Source organism: Canis aureus, chromosome 16, assembly GCF_053574225.1.
Source record: "Canis aureus isolate CA01 chromosome 16, VMU_Caureus_v.1.0, whole genome shotgun sequence".
NCBI lineage: Eukaryota > Metazoa > Chordata > Mammalia > Carnivora > Canidae > Canis > Canis aureus.
This window is the reverse complement of record NC_135626.1, coordinates 30,376,447-30,395,039: the sequence shown is the minus strand read 5'-3', so window position 1 is coordinate 30,395,039 and position 18,593 is coordinate 30,376,447. Positions and strand designations below refer to the sequence as shown.

Here is an 18,593-nt window from a genome sequence, read left to right as displayed (position 1 = left end):
TTGTGTTTTTTGAATTTGACTGTGATATGCTTTACCAATGGTTGGCTTTTGTTGAAATTAAAGGGAATTCTCCAGGCTTCTTGGATTTTGATGTCTGTATCCTTCCCCAGATTAAGGAAGTTTTCAGTCATAATTTGTTCAAATAAACCTTCCACCCCTTTTTCTCTCAGTTCATCTTCTGGGACTCCTATAATAGGAATGTCATTACATTTTAATAAGTGACTAGTTCCCTAAGAAGAGACATTATTTAAACAGTATTATAACTGGGGTGAAAGAATATTGACATTCTATTTTAGGTTTTTATACTTCTTGCTAATCTTACCCCATATAGCTACCATTTTTATGTGACTGTAATGGTAGAAGAGAGTGTTTCTCCATGTTGTCCCATATTTCTTAAAAACAGTTATCAAAAGCTAACTCAGTGGGTGCAGGACAAAAGCCTATTTTCCTGTCTTCTTTTCATTGATATCCTGATATTTTTATCTCCATTCTAGAGTATGAGTGGATTCACAACTTTTCTAGGGGGTAAAGGCCTGAAAATTAAGGGAAATGTTAAGTTGTTTGCCCTGCCATGGAGTTATGGGTCCCATTAAAAGTAAAACAGCTGTTAGGTAGGAGAAGAGGGGAGAAGGGAAAAAGGCTCAAAACCATTCATTAAAGTGAGTTTTTATTCTAGTTATTTTCAAGTTAGGAAATCTGAAAGCAAAGAAATGCACTAATGAGCTGACAAACAGCTCTGTGGAAGCTTGGCGGTGGCCCAGCAACTGCTCACGGGGGAGGACAGCTCTGGCGATGCCAGCAGCCATGCCAAGGCTGGGTGAGGCCAGGGGGAGAGAAATGCCTTGCATACCTTTGGACCTGTTCAGTCCATTGACTCAGGAAATAGGCCTGTGTCACTCGGCTGGTAGCATCATTACTTTGGGGTGGGAGGCCAAGGGTTCAAGTCCCACATGAGAAAGTTGGCAACTTCCCAAAGCCAATGCTTGTGTTGTCATGGAAGGAGGCTGGTGGCCTGCACTGGAAAAGAGAGCTCTCTCTCCTTGGTTCTTCCAGGGAAATGGGGATCCGAAGAGCAAGGGTGGCAACACACCACACAGCTGAGTTTGCCCCACAAGCTTTGAAGAACTCCAGTACGGAACTGACAGGACCATTACCCAGTTGCAGGCCCTTCCCAGAGGAGAGGAAAGAATGAGTTCTCTGCCCGTGGTGCACCATCTCTTGAACTCCACCCTCAGCCCAGTCTTTGTTCCAGCTACAAGAAAGGTAGAGACCAAGAACAGCAAGAAATGGTGACAGGTCTTTATTGTCAGAGTGAGGAAGCAGCAGTCCCTGGTTAGTGAGGAACCCAAACGTGGAATGCACGTCCACACTCCTGTAGAAAAATCTCTTGATGAACGTTTCTTTAAAGTACTCACATGCCACGTTGCTTGGCAGTTTAATGTTACCTATGAAAGCAATTTGTCATTTAGAATATTTCAGTTAATTTAAAAGTTTAAAAAGGATCACCTTTAAAAATGCTTGGAATTATATATGTCAAATATACCTGACCAATTTGCTTTTTAGTAAATATTGAAAATCAGGGGAATAAACAAACAAAGAAAAAATGGTGGCAGAGAGGGGCCAGCCACTTCAGTGAAGGTGAGGGTGGTGATGGCTCTTTTTCAATACAATAAGCCTACTCCAATAAAAGGTAAATCATGTAGCATGAAATATACTTTCTTCTTCTGTCTTCTTCTTCCATGATCGCTTGCATGGCCTGGAAAATAGGTTTGTTCATCTGTTCATGGAGCAATATTTTAGCTTACAAGTCACTACAGGACTAGTTATGGTTGATCTACTTTGTGCACAGCCCTGATGCCAGAGCCCTTTGCCCCAGGAACATGGGAAGCTAAATGGGGTTGGGGATAGTGCTCTTCTAGAAGTTGTCTTTAGAATGGAGAGGCCTCAAGTAACAGGAGCTACCTCTCAGCCTGACATAAAATCAGCCTTCTCTCTTTTCCCCTTTAAATAAAATACCTTGCTTGTGATCAGCTGTGAGGGGGTAGTGAGTTGCACAGGGACTCCACTGAGAGGCCCAAGACTGATATTTCTGTGGCCAGGACATCTTTTGCTGTGCTCTCATGGGTTTCATTTCTTTTTTTTCTTTTTTTTTAAATATATTTTTTAATTTATTCATGAGAGACAGAGAAAAAGAGAGAGAGGCAGAGACACAGGCAGAGGGAGAAGCAGGCTTCCATGCAGGGAGCCCAACGTGGGAAGTGGGACTCGATCCCAGGTCTCCGGGATCACACCCTGGGCTGAAGGTGGCGCTAAACCACTGAGCCACCCGAACTGCCCCATGGGTTTCATTTCTGTTCAGTTACAAGAAGCTCTCTTCTCCTCTAAGGCCTTCTCTCCTGAACCTAAACATGCACCAAGAGAGATTGTGATGGTCCCTGGAAAAGGAAAATCCTCCAAAGGTGGAAGAAAGTAAGCAGTTTTGGATCTTCCTTAGCATTCTGTGGCACCTGTCTTTATTTTCTAACTGGTATTAATGTCTTTCTTCTTTTTGAGAGGGCAAGTGTTGTTTGTTTGTTTGTTTGTTTGTTTTATTGTAACAGCTTTAAAGGTATCATTCAAATACCATACAATTTGCCCATTTAAAGTGTACAGTTCACAGGTTTTTAGTATATTCCCAGATTTGGGCAAGCCTAGCCACAATTAATTTTTTCAGTACCTCTAGAAAGAAACCCCACATCCTTTAAGCCAGCTTTCCCCAAGGCTCCTTCCTTCCAGCTCTAGGAAACCAGGAGTGTGCTTTTTGCCTCTCTGAGTTTGCCTAATCAGTACATTACATATAAATGGAATCAAAGATCTAGTTAAGCATCCTGCTGTTCTTCCACAGAGGCTGGCAAAGACCTTCTATCTAGTAGGACTTTGAGTAAGGTTAAATTGTTACTTATATTAGGTATATTAGATTACCTGGTCCTAGGACCAGTATAACCCATGAAGTAGGAAACTGGATAGTCCTGGATGAAAAGCCTCAAATGTCATTACCCAGAGTGTGCTGATGGTCTGGATATTATCAGACGGAAGGACAACCTATGATTCATAGCTTCCCCTAGGTCAGATTGCACAGACATGGTCTCCTGTACTCCCAGTCTGTTCAACGATATCACTCAGACACCATAAACTCAACAATTCAGAAATTGATTCCTTAGAAGATTGGAGTTCTCTCATGAGTTGGCCAACTCTCGGTAACCACTGTGTGTTAACAGGCAATAACACTAAAATGCACTAAAGACCATGTAATTTTTTCCCAATATACTGTTATCTGTTATTCTTTTTAACTCATTAGCTTTGAGGAAAGAATATTTGCTAAATGTTGTCTTTATTTCCAAAGCTTGGGGTAAAGATTGTATACACCCAAAGGCAGAGAGATAATTGGCCACGTTACAGTTTCAACCTCAAATTAACTCCCCTGTCTGAGTAAATTTCCTGGTAGAAGATCCCATTTTAATAGAATGTGAAAGCTGCAAGAAGGATGGAGCTTACAGATCGCAGTATGGTCTATTAGATAAATGACCAGGGGTAATCTATCTTAAAACCATGTTTTCTTTAACATTTAACAGAAAGCCCTCCCAAAAATACCCAGTACTTCAGAATTCTTGTCTAAATGAAAATAATGTGTATCTTCAACCCATGATGTGCCAGGGTTTGAGGGGAAATTGTTAAATATTAAGACCAAGAACCTTTTGGGAGCTGTTTGGCATTGTCATCTTGGGCCTGACCTCACAGCTTTCTCTTAGAGAAGAAAGCAAAAGATGGCACATTAAAGCTTTGCTCTCAGAGTTGCCACAGAGAGCCCTCCAAAACACCTTGTAGCTGGCATCTTTTCCCTGAGATGACTTGAGTCAGAAATAAAATTCTCATTTTTGTTTAGAAGCTAAAGAAATGGATGGCTTGTACCATTTAATCTCAAAGTCATCTCTGGCTCTGACAGTGGATCCCTATGTGTTAAGAACATGAGGGTGATCTTTTTTGTATTTAAAGTGAGAATCTTCATTTCCTCCTATATTATCCTCTTTCCTGAGGTCTGTCTCTTGGTGATCTGGTGACTGTGAGTTGTATTTTGCAGAGTGCAAAGGTGGTTTTACTGTTTTAGGTTCAAATTTCATAGGCCTGAACCTCTTGTTTTAAGAATCAGATTCTCCATAATAGAAGTGAACAAAAAGTCCCAAATATTCATTTATTTGGGTTGGTTTACCGAGAGATGCTTTAAACCTTCTACCAGAGATGGCATCTGTTTATAGGGGCTCATCCTTAAGATTCAGTTAGTTATTTGAAAAAACATAGGGCCAGGAACTCTACTGGGAGACAGAAGAGAACTAACTATGGCCCCACCTTGAAGGTGCTCATGGTTTACTGGTAATTTGTTGAGGGGGAGAAAGCAAAAGTGGTGAGTCTATAGCAAAGGTATGTATGGGATATAACAAAACACAGTCTGGTGTGGATCAGAAGGAGTTCCCAGGGAAAGTGATTCTTGTATTGGGTTTGCAATAGGAATAGAAATTAGTCAGGCATCTAAAAGTTGGCAGTTGAGTAGAAGAGAGTGTTTTTGAGGCAGAGATAACAGCATATGGAAGGTACAGCAGTAGAGATAGCATGATGTGGTTCAGCGTGTCTTGGATGGGTGGGCATATGTTTTTGCAAGATAAGTCTGGACAAGTTGGCACACAGGAGCAACAGAAGCCTTGTATTTGGAATGAGGTGTACCACTTTCCTAGTTCCTAGCTATTCCAATATGGCAACTAATGCCCTGAGTTTTGTCTTAGCCATTACAACTAGATGCATGTTCCTCTCTTTTGCTCCACCCAGACAGAAATGTCATCAAATTCTGGCTCTGCCACTTACTATGTATGTAACCTCAGACAAATTGGCCGGCCACATGGAGCCTCAGCTTTCTGTTCTGTAAAATGGGACCAAAGTAAAAACAACATGATGGAGTTATTATTAATAATAGGATCAAACGAGCTCAATACTTGGCATTAAAAAGTTCTCGTGATATATTCATGGAATCAAACTGGTATGGAATAAAAAGGAAATTCTACTGCCTGGAAAACAGCCTTTAGCTTTCCAAATACCATTGGCTGCCAAAGTAGTCTAGGACACCTGTAATGAGGTAGACAGGGATCTGAACCCTGAAGAAGAGTGACAGGAAGCCAGTCACCTAGAATCAGAATGCAGTGGGCCAGCAAAGCAGGCCAAAGTGGAAGGGAAGCAACTTGTGCCAGAACAACAAGGGCACCTATCTAGGTCAGGAGTGCAGACAGGAGGGAGAAGGTGGCAGATGCTTGCTCATAGAGCACTTTGGGGAATGGATGCACAGCAGCCCATGGTTTCCGCTTCCCTGATGTCATCCTGGTGTCCTACCAGGCTCTGGAAAGAAATCAAAAGAGGGAAAGAAGAGAGGAAAAAAGGGAAAGGAGAGAACAGCTGCATTTTTGTGTAATAACAATAACAACCTTTATGATAAAAACATTCAACAAACTAGAATAGGAGACTTCCTCAACCTGAAAGAGAGCATCCGTGAACAACCCATAGTGAACATCATTCTTAATGATGAAGGGCTAAAAGCTTTTCCTCTAAGATCCAGACTAAGACAAGGTTGTCTGCTCTTGCTGCCTCTATTGAGAAATTGTACTGGAGGTTCTGGTCAGGGCAGTTAGGTAAGAAAAAGAAATAAAGGGCATCCAGTTTGGAAAGGAAGACATAAAACTGTCTTTATTTGCAGGTGATGTGATCTTATTTATGGAAAAACAATCTTGAAACAGAAGGAAAAGGTTGGAAGATTCATAGTATCTGATTTCAAAACTTACTACAAATCAACATTGATCAAGACAGTGTGGTACTGGCATGAGATTAACATGTAGATCAGTGGATTAGTATCAAAAATCAGAAATGAAAAAACAAAAAATAAAAAAATAAAAATTAAAAGAAAAGAATCAGAAATGAAAGTTCTCATTTATAATCAACTTATTTTCCACAAGTAGTACCAAAAAATTCAATGGGGGAGGTATGACCTTATCAACAAATGGTGCTGGGAAAACTGGCTATCCACATACAAAAGAATGAAGTTGGACTATTCCAGTGTCACAACATATATAAAAATTATTTCAAAATAGATCCAAGACTAAATGTAGGAGCTAAAACTATAAAATGCTTAGAAGACTTTATAGGAAAAATCTTCATAATGTTGGATTTGACATGAGAAGCATAAGCAACAAAAGGAAATAGATAAACTAGACTTCATCAAAACAATAAATTTTCTGCTTCAAAGGATACCATCAAGAAAGTGAAAAGATACCCACAGAATGGGGAGGACTGTTTACAAATCATATATCGATAACAGGCTTATATCTGAAATATGTAAATATTGCCAACTCAGTAATAAAGAGACAAAAAAGCAATTAAAATAAAAATGGATCTGAATTGGCGTTTACCCAAAGAAGACATACAAATGTCCAATAAGCACATAAAAGAAGCTGAACATCATTAGCCATTGCAAAAATAAAAATTGAATCCACGGTGAAGTACCACTTCATGCCCACTACAATGGCTGTAATGAAAAAGACGAACATAAGTATTGGTAGATTGGAAAGAAATCAGATCCTCATATGCTATCAAACGAACTTTAAAATGGTGCATTCACTTTGGAAACATCTGCAGTTCCTTAAGAGGTTAAACATGGAGGTAACGTCACCATAAGATCTCCCCAAGAGATATGAAGTTTCACACATAACTTGTACGTGAATCTTGATAGCAGCATTATTCATAATAACCAAATAAAGGAAACAATCCACATTTTTGATAAGTGATGAATGAATAATTAAAATATGGTATATCGACACAATGGAATAATAATATTAATAAAAAGAGATGAAGAGATCCACACAGTGGCATCATGGCATATATTCAACAATAAAGTGAAGTGAACTATAGGTGCTACAGCATGGACGAACCTGGAAAACATTATGTTAAGTAACAGAAGTCAGTCACAAAGGATAATGTATTATATCATTCCATTTGTATGAAATGTCCAGAACAGGAAAATCCATAGGGAAAAGAAGAGATGAGTGGTTGCCTAGGTTTAGGGGAACTGTGAATGACTTCTAATGGAATGGAGTTTATTTTGGTGGTGATAAAACGTTCTAACGTTGACTTTGGTGATGGTCGTGTAACTTTGTGAATATATGAAAAGTTATTGAAGTGTATACTTTCAATGCATAAATTGTGTGGTATGTGAATTCTATCTCAAAAAAATTATTATAAAAATCAAAAAATGACAAAACAAATAGCTGTCACTGAGTACTTTCCAATGCCAGGCACTGTGCTAATAAGCTTTATAATCTTACCTGTTATAACAAATATGCAAGGGAAATTTCATAATCTTTATTTACAGCGGGAAAACACGAGTTCAGAGATATTAGGGAACTTGCCCAAGGACACAAAACTAGTAAGTGGTTTATTAGGAGTTAGGACTTTGACCCATTTTTGTCTTACTTTGAGATTCAGGGCCATATGAAAAGGTCTTAGGTGGATCTTGCAGGCTTTCTTGTGTTCAGTCCAGTGTTCGCCATATGACCACCACCAACAGCAGGAGTTGGTGAAATCTCTGCTTCTGCGTTTGTCACCGTGAACTGTGGTAAGGCGTTGGCCCCGGGTGCTACTGAATATGGGTTGGAGAGAATCTGTTCTTAGTTGTGTTCTCTGTCCTTGCAAGGGTACATTTGTCCTAGAGACTCCCTTAGTTCCCCCTCAGAGGTGTCACAGCTGTAATTCTGGGAGTGAGACTCTTGACCCTCCACCGCCAGCACCTGATTTTATAGATTGTGTCTTGTGTTTGAAATGGAGCCCTGTTGCCCTTGGCTCTGTCTGCTTCCTAGTTCCAAGAAATAAAACGTGAGAAGGAAGGTGTTAGGCCCACGAAGACAAAGACATCTAATAGGCTTACTAAGGAAAATTTGGATGAGTTTTGGGAAAATGACTCTGAAGTAGATGGATTACATTTTCTGTTTGGGCTCAGTAATTAAGGGAGAAGGGGGACCAAAGCCAGATGTCCTTGGGAATCTTGTCAAATTCCAAATGTTGGAACACATTTCAGGATATTTGACTGAGTTTGGCAGACTCTACACCTTGACTGTGCCCTTTCTTCTTGGACAAAGGTGACTGAAAAACTTGCAAGGATCCAAGTCCCAAAGAAGCCACGGGCATGATTACCCTTTTATGGGAAGTAGCACAATGGCACCCCTTGTCAATGGAAATATTTCCTGAGGGTATTAACCATGAGCATGGCTATGCTAGCAGGTATTTTAGAAAGAGAGTGAAAATCACTGAGGTAACAACTCAGGTCCTAAAGGGAAACAGCATATCCTTTCATTCTGCTGTTTGTGATCAAGAGCAGAAGCTGGAAGGGGAAATGTGCCCTGTGACCGTTCACAGCCCCTAGTCCTGTGCATTCTGAAGTATTCCCAGGAATATTGTGGCCTCACTCTCATCTTTTGACTTTTCCACTGGATTCTTTAGAGTCAGAGGAGAGCCATGTGGAATGAGCACAATCAGAGAGCACTTCTTTGGTTGTTGGTAAACCCAACATGATAGGTTGGAAGGAAGAGGAAGGTGCAGATGAAGTCCTGGGAACAGCTGAGCCCTTGTTGAAACACCGAAATGAGGATAAGACTGTGGATAAGCAAATGTAATGTTTCCATAGTAGTTTTTCTCATAGTCCCTGAAATAATTTGTTGATTCACAATATTTACTACTTACTCTATGCACTAGAAAGACAGTAGTAAATAAAACAGTTGAAATTGCCTGCTCTCCTGGTATTCACATCCTAATGGATAAGATACCATAGTGTTTGTGAAATATAATGTTAAATTACCAAAATTTAAAAGTCAGTTGCAGAGTTGGACAGAGAGGGATAATTTAATTTTCCTTCCTATAAATAGCTATGATACCCCACTGGATATTTTACCCTAGTACTACAAATATTTATTCCATTTTCATCATAAATTTTAACATTGACTTTCAGTATTACCTCAGAAAATGTTGTCTTTACCATTAACGTGATGAATTATGCCCAATGTTAAATTTTGTAAAAGGAAGAAGTAACAAAACTTATCCTTTAAAATCCTCCCCCCCCCCCCCCCGGAGTAAAACAGAGAGACTGGGAAATATTTAAAACAATATGAAGCTAAAGCTTTCTCCATAAATACCTCTTTTTTTCCTACTTGCCTTCTAATCACCAGATATTTTTTATTCACTGAGGAAGCAAAATTTGAAAGTAAAAATATAAATGAGCTCATGAGAGAAGTCACCGGTAGCCTTGGATTTTTGCTTCAAGACAAAAGGATGGTTTCCAGTCTCCCCTTCCTTCCATTTCTGCACTTCACTGTCATATTTTAATTCGTTGTGGTCAGAATTGCTATTTTTTAGTGGATTCCAATTCTGGCAGTTATCAAGGGAGCTCCTGTATGGTAGCCATTGTGGATATGTTGATCCAGCTGGTCACAGCTGGTTCTGATGCTCCCCAACCTCAAGCTCAGCTCCCTGAGCTATTCCTGATGGAAATGGATAATACAGCATGACTCCCCTCCCAGGCTGGTATTATGTTATGCTCAGACTGAAGATTCAATGACTCCAGGTGACTGAGGGCCTCCCACACTGCTCCTTACTAATTACATCTGAGATCTACTGGCAATATTAATGGCCACAAGGAATCAGGTAAGTCTGGAATATAGCCCCCTTCACTAACGTATTTCTCTATATTCATTCACTCAGTCCACATACTAGAACTACAGTTTTGATGCCCTTTCCTTAGTCCAGTCAGTTTAGTTGTGTAGTTCACTAGTCAGATTCTGGAGACCCTAGCTCTAGTGACCCCATTATTTAGATCTGGTTCTCTTGCTTTGAATAAGACCCTAGAGAGTGTGCCCACTGACATTTAGACCTGTCAGTATCCACCAGTCTACTTCTGGCCTTTGCTGACTAGATGCAACTTGCTGGTACAGCCATTTTGAAAATGACGATGGAGGCAAGTATAGCCCCATGGACACTTGGGCATGATGGGACCTCCAGTAGCTCTGGAGCTATCCCTTGTCTCATCTCAGTGTGCATATGTCAGGCTAGCTCCTGCTCCATTCCCAGCTCACCTGACAGTCCTATAAAGCATCAGTACAAGTTCCTAAGGTCCAAATTTCAAGCTGCAATAATCTATACTGGGAGTTACTTCATGGTAGAGAGGGAAGCTTTTGGTGTCAACATTTATGAGCTGTTAGACATTCTCAATGTCATTTGGTCCCTGATTGTAGAGATAGGCAGATCTGGATTTTGTCTTTATGCCAGTTCCCTGAAGGAAGTCAAGGTGTTGGAGCTAGGAATGCTGTGAAAATTCTCAGACTAACTCAAGGCCCCATTAAATTCCCTCTGGGGTTCATCCTGACATCTGCTGCTCCAGATTCCTGTTGTACTGAAAGTAATACTTGATTTCCTATTACTGCCAGCCCATGATCAGTATTTCTACATTGTCTTTCATTCCTCTCTAATGCTTCCTTGGGAAAAAAATCTCACTTTGGGTGTACAATTGAATTTGGGAGTGAGAGAGAGATGCATCTTGGAGAGAAAGTGCAAAACAATTGAAGAAGATGCTTGCTTAGAGAACAAGATGGTGTTTACCTCAGGAAAGCGGGCTACCTTCTCACAAGTACATACATTTTTTAGTGTCCTTTTTTTTTTTTCTTGTTTAAGAAAAAGAAAAATTGGTCAAAGTTGATGACTCTTAGTCAAGTACAGAGAGTATTAGATACTTACCTTTTTATCCATGTGGAGGGCAGGGTTAAATGTGAGCTCTCAGAGCCCAGCATGAAGCCTGTTGCTTGTAACTTGAGGAATGGCCATTACCTTTTTTGACAAATTGTGTAATTCTCCAAGTCAGTGCAAATAAGAGTGAGTCAAACTTAAGGCTGCTTTTATTTTGTGTTGAGTAAATGTGTGCTTGATACAGAGAAGCAAAAGGAAGACTCATAGGTGAATGGTTTGCTAAGGTCATAAAAAATGAATGTTAGATACTATTTTCATCTAGTGATGATTTAACACCGGGCTGCCAAGGGAAGGCAAAGACTCATATTTGTGCTGCAAAGACAGTGTCATTGCCTTATAGCCTAACATAACCTGGCAGTCTCTGGAATGGAGGTAACATCTGGGTAAGTTTCTGAATTACCAGAAGAAGGTAAAAAAAAAAAATGAAATCTACTCTTTAAATACTGTGAAAATAATGCATCTCTTCATATTGAATCCTAAACCTCTGTGCCTACAATATTTTTGCTTTTGTTTATGAAACTTCCTTGGAACAATGTAATTGGGCTTTAAAAAATATATGATACCACCTTCCCTAACATATATTCACACAATCTCAGAGACCACATTTTATTCCACCTCTCCCTGTGTTTGTCCACAAGCCTTGTCTCTTTACAGCATCACTTAAAATTGCCAGCCTAGTTCTTATCTCTCTGCTGCACTCATAGGGTACCAGGACGGTGGTGAGGAAGGAAGAAGAGAAATACCATAATTGATTCCCTACCTTCTATGAGGTGTTTTACCGTCGTGGTGGCCCTCACTATAACCCCATAAGGTGGGACCATGGCAGTATGAAAGAGAAGGAAACTGAGCTTCAGAAAGGTGAGGCAACTGGCCAGAGGTCACACAGTTGGCCACACACAGCAGAGGTGGAATTTGAACCCAGTGTGTCTGGTCTCATAGCCTGAGGAGCTTTTTGTGGCTTGGTAAGCACAGAGATAACAGTGTCAATGGGGTCACTGGATGTGGAGTAGGTGGAAGGTGCTCTCTCTGCTCAAGAGGGGAATGAGTCCAAGGATAGCTTCACAAGGCCTCCTGTGGCACATGGACAGATGCCAAGAAAGACAGATGTATGTGAGTGTAAAGGGTTGGCAGTTGTAGATGCGTAAACAAGCCCATACCTAGAGCAGATCTTCCAGAAACAGTGACTCTGGGAGACTTATTTCATTTCCTTCAATCCCCCATCTTAAAAAGTTGAATGTCTCATGAAGATGAAGGTAACCAACCATCTACAGAGGATTAAAATGGCAAGAAAAACAAAGGTGATCTAAGCATAGCATTAGCCATCTGTTTGGCATAGAGAGGGCGAACACTGATTTTGCTGGACAGGATATAGCATAGGACTTAAGTGACACTAAGTTGATGTTTGTTAAACTGCAGATCTTATAGGACCCCTCTGATGCTATCTAGAGAGCTAAGCACAATGGGGTCGTTCTTCATAGAGGCTGACTTTTATGCCAGGAAATTTGAGGATGGAAGTGAGTATGCACTCTTTTTTTATTTCTCACTTGGAAATTTTGAAGGCAGGAGACCTTTTGGAGCAGGCTGTGATAGTAGGCAGTCACAGAAAATTAGTGTATTATACAATTGGTGTATTAGATTTTTTATACAACTCATTAGGGAGACAGACAGGTAGGAGTTTCCTATGGAAGAAAGGAACTGGTAGCTGGACTTGGACCATTTTGCTAGTACAGAGTCTGTGTTAGAGTCCTAGAGCTGCTGTAACAATTTACCACAAACTAGATGGCCTAAAACAATAGAAATTTATTGTGTCATACTTCTGGAGGCTAACCATCCAAAATCGAGATGTCAGAAAGGCAGCTATGCTCCCCGTGAAATTTCTAGGGAAGGATCCTTCCTTGCCCGTCCCAGCTTTTGGTAGCCCAACATGTTCTTTAGCTTGTAGCAGCATGTCTCCCAGCTCGGATTCTCATCTTCACATGGCCATCTTCCTTCTGTGTCTTCATATGGTGGTCTCTCTTAGTGTCTGTTTCCAAATTCCCCTTCTAAGGTCACCAGTCATTGGATTAGGACCCACTCTAATGACTTCCTTGTGACTTGATTACATTTGCAAATACTTTATTTCCAAATAAGGTTACATTCTGGATCAGGGCTTAGGACTTTGGGGTGGGGGGGCACACAATTCAACCCCAAACGATATTTAAAAGGGTTGGCAGCTGGGCGGGGGAACCCAGTGTAAGAACTGTGGTGATTTATGCCAAGTGTAGGGGCTGAAGTAGGCAGTGGGAAAGGGTCACACCGCAGGTCAGAGCCTCTTAAAGCATGCACAAATGCACTGTAATGAAACCAGCGTGTAGACTCTTACTTCACAATGGGCATAACTGCCCACAGTGGGCAGCACATGGCCCCAGTCAAGTAAAAGACTCCTTACCACCTTCCCTGAATCTTTCTCCCCAGTCCCTGTATATTGGAGTAGAAAAGACACAGGAAGAGGAGGATGTATCTCCAGAATGAAGGAGCAGACCACAGCCCAACTCCCCACTAAGGAACCTAGAGCCATTGGAAAGAGCTACACTGGAGGGAAGGGAGGAGAAAGGCAGGGCCAAATTTACTTGAAGTTTCACTGCATCAGACTGAACCAGGCTTTGTGAACCTAAGTGGACATACGGGTCTGAGATTTGCCCACGATATGATCAAGGGGTGGGGAAAGGGGCTTTAATGGCCAGTAAGTGAGGGAAAGTATTATATGCTTATATTTTTCCTGCTAAGTCAGTTCAGCATAGGAGATGTCAGAATTCAAGTCTAAACTGTGTGACCTGGAGCAAATCTTACACCACCTCTGAGTTTCAGATGCCCCATCTATATATTTTGGCTGATAATTTAACACACACACACAGCCTCTGCAAGACTACAGAAGAACTCTCTACGTTTTGGGGTACGGTTGTTACAGAGGCCCGAAACCACATTTGGCATTCAGTTTTCCATGTCTTGATTGTATCGTATCAGACAGAGCACTCAGCTTTTCTGAGCTTCAGCTTTATCTACAAAACAGGGTCGTGAGTCATGGGGTAAATGAGCAGATGAAATGAGATGTGAAATTACTTTTTATTTTGTAAAGTGTCTTATACTTGTAAAGTATTTCAGTCATGTCTCCTACTGTCTGTGTGTTTATAATACCAAATAGATGTAACGTATTGGATTAGGTGCAAGTATTGACATCACTTGAACTGTTATGATGATAATTTGTGATCAGCAACTTGCCCTGGACATTGGATACTTCTGGAAAGCTTTAAAAATACTTATTTTTAAGTCCCTCCCCCCAGAGGTCCTGATTTAATTGACATGGTCTTCAGCCTGGGCATCAGGGGTTTTCAAAGCTCCCAGTGTTTCGTTGGTGTGGTGCTGTGGATGTTGGATTGCGAGCCATAGGGTGAAAAACAACTGCAGAGTTAGGCTATTAAAATTCAGAGTGGATATATGTATGTATGTATAATATGTAATATATATATGTATATTTTAAAGATTTTATTTATTTATTCATGAGAGACACAGAGAGAGAGCGAGGCAGAGACACAGGCAGAGGGAGAAGCAGGTTCCATGCAGGGAGCCTGACGTGGGACTCAATCCTAGGACTCAAGGATCACGCCCTGGGCTGAAGGCAGGTGCTCAATCACTGAGCCACCCAGGCATCCCTATATATATATATATTTTTTTTGTAGTCTAGCAGTATGTATTTTTTCTTTACCATTTTCTGTTATTGAAGTATAGTTGACACACAATGTTAAATTAGTTTTAAGTTGTACAGCATAGTGATTTTCCAAGGCATTATTACATTATGGTCTATTCAGCACGGGTGTAGCTACTAACTATCTGTCACCATATAGCACCTCCAATACTACTTTTAAAAGATTGATATATTTATTTCAAGGGAGAGAGTGCAGTAAGAGAGTGAGCAGGGAGAGGGGCAGAGGGAGAGACTCTTGAAGCAGACACCCCCACTGAGAGGGCTAGATCCCTCTGGGCTAGATCCCAAGGCCTATGAGTTCATGACCTAAGTGGAAACCAAGAGGCAGACATTTAAGTGGGCTGAGTCACCCAGGTGCCTTTCCAATACTATTTTTTAAACTGTCTGTTATTTTTCACATGCTAAGTTTCAGTATGCATATGGATTTGATTCTACAGGGAAAATTGCTTCATCATTTATTTATTGTTCCTAGATCTGAGTCAGTATCACAATATTTTCTTTATTTCTTTTTAAAGATTTATTTCTTTTGAGAGAGAGAGAGCTCATGAGCAAGGCAGGGGGAGAAGGGCAGAGGGAGAGGGAGAGAAAGAGAGAGAATATCAAGCAGACTCCCCACTGAGTGGAACCATTCATAGGACTCAATCTCAGGACCCTGAGATCATGGCTTGAGCTGAAAGCAAGAGTCAGATGCCCAACTGACTGAGTCACCCAGGCACTCCACAGTATTTTTTTAAATTTTGGATCCTAATATCTAATAAGGCACAACTTGAAAATTTGCCTTCCTGCTTTTTCAAATTGCTTGATTCCTAAACCTTTCCTGTGAAGTTTAGAATTGGTATGTTCAACCCTTGAACACTCAATGGATTTTTGTTTAAATTTCATTGATTATAGTTTGAATTGATAGAAATGGTTCTTTAAAATATAAAATATCCTAATCTGTGAATAAGATCTCACATAAGAGTATGGACAGAAAACAGGAACCCTTCTCCAGGTGTTTTAAGCAGAAAGTAATTTGATGCAGGGCCTTAATTGCTGGCTAGGTTCCTAAAATAGGTATGTATTTGTTTTGTTTGTTTAGTTTTCAAATATTTGGGGGCAGGGACTGGCTATGTTTTCTTTTTTTCTTCCTTTAGATTTTGCAGTGTCAACAGAGAATGATATATACTTTGGGTTTTTTGTTTTTTTTTTTTAAAAGAGACTACCTGTCCTGGCATGAGAGGGGGGAGGGGCAGAAGAGAAACTCAAGCCCACTCTGTGCTGAGTGATCTGGGACCTGATCTCATGACCCTGAGATCATGACTTGAGCCAAAACCAAGAGTCAGATACTTAACTAAGTGAGCCACTGAGGCACCCCAAGAATGATACATATTCTTAAGTGTTTGTTGGAATATCCTCTATTCTTTGCAGGTCATCAATTTTGGTGAATAGTTAATAAGAGTTTCACAAATAATATGTGTGTTCTGTTTATTGGGTATGGGGTTCTATAAATGTCATTTAGATCAAGCATATGAGTTGTATGCCAGTCTTCCATCTCTTTGCCAGTTTTTTGTCTGCTTCATTAATCAATTACCTAGAAAAGAACCTTAAAATATTCTACTGTGATTGTGAATTTGATTTCTTCTTGTACTAATGCCACTTTTTGCTTTACATGTTTGAGATTGTGTTATGAAATGAATATAAATTTAAGCACTCAGAATTCCTGAAGAGTTCTGTCCTTTATCATTAACTCATGAACTCCTATTAATTTTTTTCTTGCCTTAAACTCAATTTTGTCTGATATTTTAGAGCCCCACAAGCTCCCTTTTGTTTAGGTTTACTAGTGTATGTTTTCCATACTTTTACCTCTACCTTTTCTGTGTAATTATATTGTAGTTATTTCTCCTATAAACATATGTAGCTGGGTTTTCTCAGAATTTCCATTTTGAATAATTTTAAATGTGCAGAAAAGTTGAAGGAATAAAACAAAAAAAAAATGCTTCCCTTTCCCCTAAATTCATCATTGTTTATACTTTGTCACTTTGGCTTCTCTATCAATTACACAATTTTATAATATTATGAATATTACACAATTATTTTTACTGAACTCTTTATATGTAAATTGTATGTATCATGTTACTATACTCTTAAATATTTATGGTAAATTGCATGCATTCTGTTTTTTTTGCATTCTGTTTTATATATATATATATATATAATATGTATGCATATGCATACAACTCATATACACATTTTAATCATTTAACATTTTATTGCTGAGTGATTCATTGATGGATATGTCAGAAGGTATTTATCAATTCACTCATATAGGACATCGAGTTTTTTCCAGTTTTTGGCTACTACATATTAAACTGCAATGAACATTTGTGTATGAGGCTATCTATGGATATCTTTTTCTTTCAGTACACCTAGGAATGGAATGGCAGATTGTATGGTAGGTGTATGTTTAACTTTTATTTATTTATTTTTAAAGATTTATTTATTTATTTATTTTAGAGAGAGAGAAAGAGAGGATTGGAGGGAGGGAGGAGCAGAGAGAGAGGGAGTGAGGGATCTCAGGCAGACTCCCTAGCAACTTTGGCACCCATTGAAGGACTCAGTCTCACAATCCTGAGATCATGACATGAGCCTAAAATAAGAGCCAGGTACTTAACTGACTGTGCCACCCAGGTGCCCTGTAACTTTTAAAGAAACTCAGTTTTCCAAATTGCTTGTATCATTTCTATTCCTCCAGCAATGTATGAGAGTTCTATTTCTCCCACATTCTTGCCAATGCTTGCTTTGATCCATCTCTTGCATTTTAGTTATTCTGATAGGTGCATACTAGTACCTCATTGTGATTTAATTAAATTAATTAATTTAAAGTTTTAATTTAAGTAATCTCTATATCCAACTTGGGTTGGATCCAATTGGATAGAGATATATCCAATCTCTATATCGAACTCACAAACCAGAGATCAGGAGTCATATGCTACCTCGGACTGAGCCAGCCAGGTGCCCCCACGTTTTCCGTTTCTTTCTATCTCCATGTTGCTTTCTAGAGCATTATGTCATAGTCACCTTCTTATCCTTTTATTTCTCTTGAACAATTTTACCTCTCTTTTAATATTCTAATTTTAGTGACTATTGTATTTTTCATTTGCAGAAGGTTCTTTTTAAAATTCGTTTTTTTCTTAGTGTTCTAGACATTCTTTGCTTTCATTAAATGTCAGAAATGCATATTGAAAATTACTCATATTGGCCTGTTGTTAACTGTAGTTCCTTGGTTCTGATAGTCCTGTTTGCACATCTGCTAACTCTCTCACGTGGAGGGTTGTTTGCTCAGATCTTCATAACTCAATTATTGTATATGCATCTTCTGTGGGTGTTATCTCCTAGGTAATTCCATGTGTCCTAGTTGTGAAAGTGTCCCTAACTCTGATACCAGCAGGATCTCAGAGGTTTCAATGGTCCTGAATCAGATTTGGCGTTAATTGATCTCTTTTGTGGCTCCCATACAGTACAGGTAACACGAATTTAGGTCCCATCTCTGGCATATGTTTGGGATTTGGTTTCTCCCAGTTGTCTTTTTATTTCTTTTTACTTAAGACTTCAGGGAGCATGAGCTTCCTTGAAGGCTCTGTGGTGTACAGGCTGGGGACTTTCTGGTTTCCTGGGAATGGAAGGAGCAGATCTTCAGGGATACAAGCTTTATTTTTCATTTTCTTTAGAGGAAGCGAGGGAGAAGGAGAGAGACAGAAGGAGAAGGAGTGAGAATATCTCAAGGAGACTCCACACCCTGAGCCTGTGGAGCCCGACTCAGAGCCTGATCTCAGGACCCTGACATCATGACCTGACCAGAAACAAAGAGTTGGACACTTACCCAACTGAGCTGCTCAGCCGCCCCAGGCTTTAGGAGGGTTCCCACCTGTGGCCGAGTGCCACATCTTCAGTCCCTGTGTGAGTATCAGAACCCCAGATCCTGCCGCTGGAGCCTCTGTCTGTTTGGAACTTAGGA

The 18,593-nt window shown here is 40.0% G+C and overlaps 3 long non-coding RNA genes across 6 annotated transcripts in view; 1 reads left to right on the top strand and 2 right to left on the bottom strand.

Moving 5' to 3' along the window:
- The window catches only part of LOC144286326 (uncharacterized), a 22,584-nt gene extending 15,675 nt beyond the window's left edge, over positions 1-6,909 (top strand). Inside the window, exons 3-5 of the long non-coding RNA XR_013354384.1 lie at positions 1,054-1,263; positions 2,387-2,469; positions 5,774-6,909. This is a non-coding gene — a long non-coding RNA (uncharacterized LOC144286326). The remainder of the gene's footprint in view (positions 1-1,053; positions 1,264-2,386; positions 2,470-5,773) is intronic.
- Positions 1-18,593, bottom strand: part of LOC144286322 (uncharacterized) — an 88,020-nt gene that overhangs the window by 28,835 nt on the left and 40,592 nt on the right. The window lies entirely within an intron of this gene.
- LOC144286323 (uncharacterized) lies at positions 1,288-18,593 on the bottom strand. 3 transcript variants are annotated; one of them, XR_013354376.1, is made up of 3 exons: positions 18,459-18,586; positions 7,543-7,921; positions 1,288-1,445 (listed from the first exon to the last, which is right to left on the bottom strand). It is a non-coding gene; the product is annotated as an uncharacterized LOC144286323 (long non-coding RNA). The 3 variants fall into 3 exon arrangements; XR_013354375.1 differs by lacking the exon at positions 1,288-1,445 and adding an exon at positions 12,015-12,122 and having other exon boundaries at positions 7,475-7,921; positions 18,459-18,593; XR_013354374.1 differs by lacking the exon at positions 1,288-1,445 and having other exon boundaries at positions 7,475-7,921.